Genomic DNA, 5,000 nt, shown 5'->3' with positions numbered 1-5,000 from the left:
CTACGTTGTACCTTAACCTAACCTACGTTGTACCTTAACCTAACCTACGTTGTACCTTAACCTAACCTACGTTGTACCTTAACCTAACCTACGTTGTACCTTAACCTAACCTACGTTGTACCTTAACCTAACCTACGTTGTACCTTAACCTAACCTACGTTGTGCCTTAACCTAACCTACGTTGTGCCTTAACCTAACCTACGTTGTGCCTTAACCTAACCTACGTTGTGCCTTAACCTAACCTATGTTGTGCCTTAACCTAACCTATGTTGTGCCTTAACCTAACCTATGTTGTGCCTTAACCTAACCTATGTTGTGCCTTAACCTAACCTATGTTGTGCCTTAACCTAACCTATGTTGTGCCTTAACCTAACCTATGTTGTGCCTTAACCTAACCTATGTTGTGCCTTAACCTAACCTACGTTGTGCCTTAACCTAACCTACGTTGTGCCTTAACCTAACCTACGTTGTGCCTTAACCTAACCTACGTTGTGCCTTAACCTAACCTACGTTGTGCCTTAACCTAACCTACGTTGTGCCTTAACCTAACCTACGTTGTGCCTTAACCTAACCTACGTTGTGCCTTAACCTAACCTACGTTGTGCCTTAACCTAACCTACGTTGTGCCTTAACCTAACCTACGTTGTGCCTTAACCTAACCTACGTTGTGCCTTAACCTAACCTACGTTGTGCCTTAACCTAACCTACGTTGTGCCTTAACCTAACCTACGTTGTGCCTTAACCTAACCTACGTTGTGCCTTAACCTAACCTACGTTGTGCCTTAACCTAACCTACGTTGTGCCTTAACCTAACCTACGTTGTGCCTTAACCTAACCTACGTTGTGCCTTAACCTAACCTACGTTGTGCCTTAACCTAACCTACGTTGTGCCTTAACCTAACCTACGTTGTGCCTTAACCTAACCTACGTTGTGCCTTAACCTAACCTACGTTGTGCCTTAACCTAACCTACGTTGTGCCTTAACCTAACCTACGTTGTGCCTTAACCTAACCTACGTTGTGCCTTAACCTAACCTACGTTGTGCCTTAACCTAACCTATGTTGTGCCTTAACCTAACCTATGTTGTGCCTTAACCTAACCTATGTTGTGCCTTAACCTAACCTATGTTGTGCCTTAACCTAACCTATGTTGTGCCTTAACCTAACCTATGTTGTGCCTTAACCTAACCTATGTTGTGCCTTAACCTAACCTATGTTGTGCCTTAACCTAACCTATGTTGTGCCTTAACCTAACCTACGTTGTGCCTTAACCTAACCCATATTGTACCTTAACCTAACCCATATTGTACCTTAACCTAACCCATATTGTACCTTAACCTAACCCATATTGTACCTTAACCTAACCCATATTGTACCTTAACGTAACCTAATTTGTGCCTTAACGTAACCTAATTTGTGCCTTAACGTAACCTAATTTGTGCCTTAACGTAACCTAATTTGTGCCTTAACGTAACCTAATTTGTGCCTTAACGTAACCTAATTTGTGCCTTAACGTAACCTAATTTGTGCCTTAACGTAACCTAATTTGTGCCTTAACGTAACCTAATTTGTGCCTTAACGTAACCTAATTTGTGCCTTAACGTAACCTAATTTGTGCCTTAACGTAACCTAATTTGTGCCTTAACGTAACCTAATTTGTGCCTTAACGTAACCTAATTTGTGCCTTAACGTAACCTAATTTGTGCCTTAACGTAACCTAATTTGTGCCTTAACGTAACCTAATTTGTGCCTTAACGTAACCTAATTTGTGCCTTAACGTAACCTAATTTGTGCCTTAACGTAACCTAATTTGTGCCTTAACGTAACCTAATTTGTGCCTTAACGTAACCTAATTTGTGCCTTAACGTAACCCATGTTGTGCCTTAACGTAACCCATGTTGTGCCTTAACGTAACCCAATTTGTGCCTTAACGTAACCCATGTTGTGCCTTAACCTAACCTATATTGTGCCTCAACCTAACCTATATTGCGCCTTAACCTGACGCACGTTGTCGCTGAACCTGCTCTGTAATTGTTATGCAACTCGTTAAATTAGTGTAGTGTTGCCTAACCGCAACCCTCGCAATATAGTTCGCTATTCGCACTGCCCGGTCCCCTGTGTATCGCGTCATGTTAAACACCTTGCAGGTGTTGCTGACTTTCCACATGCTCCTGCTATACACTGTAATGTGGATAGCAGCAGGACGTACATGCCCCCCCCCCTTCCCCCCTGCCTTCGCAAGCTGGTCGTTGAGAAGTTTGCATGTTCAATGCCCTTCGCATGCCGACGTACTCAGCCTACGTTGTGGTACGGCCTGTCACCTGTCCGCCGATGTACGCAAAACCCACAAACTGTACTGCACATTGGTCCGTATGTACTGAATGATACATCGTGGCACATGTGTGACCGTACGACGACTGCGCCTAGCAACGGCAGACCATACAGTCCAAATATTGTGCACGCAGCTACGTGTCGTCTCCCTATAAGAGCTGGATTGCAGTGTGGTACGCCATTCAGACGTGTGGGAGGAACGGACGCCCTGGATGGCGATCAGCATGAGCAGTCTGTTGATGTAGTGGAGCGTGTATTCGGACGTAGTCGTCTCTTCTCACACACCGTGATAGCATGTTGCACCGCGTTCCACATCTGCGACATCCTGCAGAGGCCGGCTGACAGTCGTTCGCGCAATGGACACCGCATACGTACGGGGGCTACCTTCCACGTGTTCTCGAGGCGTGCACATGTTGTTGCGTCTATGTGGGCAGACGTAGTGTGTTGTGACACCTGACACAGGCATGCAATACTCGTTGCAAATGGCGATGGACGTCTACGTTTGCTGGTGACGTTACGCAAATGAACAACAGGTAACCCGTTGTGGTGCGGTTGTTCTCGCTAGAGGTGAATCAGTGTTGGCGACGATCGGTCGAGCTATTAACCGGTTGTTTCAGGGATACCCACCATGCCCACGAACGTGAAAGGGGACCCACCATGCCCACGAACGCGAAAGGGGATCTGGGTGTGAGGCGATACGCGGCGGTGGCTGGGTGGGACCGTCCCCGGCCGGTGAGGGGGGGCCGCCCGGCGTGCTGGCAGCGCGGTGCGTGGGCGCACGCGCTACAGCCGGCTGGTGGGGGCGGCCAGTGGCAGGCGCGCCGGCCGACGGACGCGGCAGGCGGCGCAGCTGCGCGCCGGCGCCCCCTGCTCGCGGCGCCTTGCGGCCAAAGTAGGTCCTCGCGGGCCCGGTGCGAAGCGCGGTGGCCATCTGCAGTGTGCTGGTCCGATTGAGGACTGTGTGCGCTGAGGATGCGCCGCCGCCCGGCGCTCGGCGCCGCGACGCCGTCTGCTGCTCGGTCGCCCCAGCGGTTCTCGCAGGTGGTTTGTATCGCAGCTGTGCGGACGTGTTGGCGCGTGCGCTGTGCTGGGAGAGTTCGCTTCGGCACCCAAGTGGGGCTTTTGTCCTTCTGTGGCGCTGGCGTTGGAGCTGCCGGTCACCGTAGGTGGCGCGTGTTGTCTCCCGCCGGCAATGCCACGACAGCACGCTCCCGGGCCTCTGTCGGCAGCGGCAAGCTCAGTTGGGAGCACGGGTGGTCGCACCTAAAGCGTCTACTCGCCTAACTCCGGGCGATTGCGCCTCTCTCGAACCCGACCAAGTACTTAGGACGGCGCTGCGCGCCGCCGGGACCTGAGAGGGTTTCGAGGTGTGTTGTGCAGGGGAGCTCAGCCTCCTCCTGTTTGCAGAATAATTGAGCGGACGCTTGCGTGTTCGCGCGGGCCCCCGGGACACACTCCCGGGCGGCCGGCTGCTCAGCTCTAGTTGACGCAGCTCCCTGGTTGATCCTGCCAGTAGTCATATGCTTGTCTCAAAGATTAAGCCATGCATGTCTCAGTACAAGCCGCATTAAGGTGAAACCGCGAATGGCTCATTAAATCAGTTATGGTTCCTTAGATCGTACCCACGTTACTTGGATAACTGTGGTAATTCTAGAGCTAATACATGCAAACAGAGTCCCGACCAGAGATGGAAGGGACGCTTTTATTAGATCAAAACCAATCGGTCGGCTCGTCCGGTCCGTTTGCCTTGGTGACTCTGAATAACTTTGGGCTGATCGCACGGTCCTCGTACCGGCGACGCATCTTTCAAATGTCTGCCTTATCAACTGTCGATGGTAGGTTCTGCGCCTACCATGGTTGTAACGGGTAACGGGGAATCAGGGTTCGATTCCGGAGAGGGAGCCTGAGAAACGGCTACCACATCCAAGGAAGGCAGCAGGCGCGCAAATTACCCACTCCCGGCACGGGGAGGTAGTGACGAAAAATAACGATACGGGACTCATCCGAGGCCCCGTAATCGGAATGAGTACACTTTAAATCCTTTAACGAGTATCTATTGGAGGGCAAGTCTGGTGCCAGCAGCCGCGGTAATTCCAGCTCCAATAGCGTATATTAAAGTTGTTGCGGTTAAAAAGCTCGTAGTTGGATTTGTGTCCCACGCTGTTGGTTCACCGCCCGTCGGTGTTTAACTGGCATGTATCGTGGGACGTCCTGCCGGTGGGGCGAGCCGAAGGCGTGCGACCGCCTCGTGCGTGCTCGTGCGTCCCGAGGCGGACCCCGTTGAAATCCTACCAGGGTGCTCTTTATTGAGTGTCTCGGTGGGCCGGCACGTTTACTTTGAACAAATTAGAGTGCTTAAAGCAGGCAAGCCGCCTGAATACTGTGTGCATGGAATAATGGAATAGGACCTCGGTTCTATTTTGTTGGTTTTCGGAACCCGAGGTAATGATTAATAGGGACAGGCGGGGGCATTCGTATTGCGACGTTAGAGGTGAAATTCTTGGATCGTCGCAAGACGAACAGAAGCGAAAGCATTTGCCAAGTATGTTTTCATTAATCAAGAACGAAAGTTAGAGGTTCGAAGGCGATCAGATACCGCCCTAGTTCTAACCATAAACGATGCCAGCCAGCGATCCGCCGCAGTTCCTCCGATGACTCGGCGGGCAGCCT

General features: G+C 50.9%; 1 non-coding gene across 1 annotated transcript in view; it reads left to right on the top strand.

Moving 5' to 3' along the window:
* The first annotated feature begins 3,823 nt into the window (after positions 1-3,823).
* LOC126448162 (small subunit ribosomal RNA) overlaps positions 3,824-5,000 on the top strand; it is a 1,908-nt gene continuing 731 nt past the window's right edge. The window contains exon 1 of the ribosomal RNA XR_007584030.1: positions 3,824-5,000. This exon is cut by the window's right edge and continues 731 nt beyond it. This is a non-coding gene — a ribosomal RNA (small subunit ribosomal RNA).

Source organism: Schistocerca serialis, unplaced genomic scaffold (assembly GCF_023864345.2).
Source record: "Schistocerca serialis cubense isolate TAMUIC-IGC-003099 unplaced genomic scaffold, iqSchSeri2.2 HiC_scaffold_575, whole genome shotgun sequence".
In the NCBI taxonomy this organism is placed as follows: Eukaryota; Metazoa; Arthropoda; class Insecta; order Orthoptera; family Acrididae; genus Schistocerca; species Schistocerca serialis.
The sequence above is the reverse complement of the archived record's forward strand: the minus strand, read 5'-3'. Positions and strand labels throughout refer to the sequence as shown.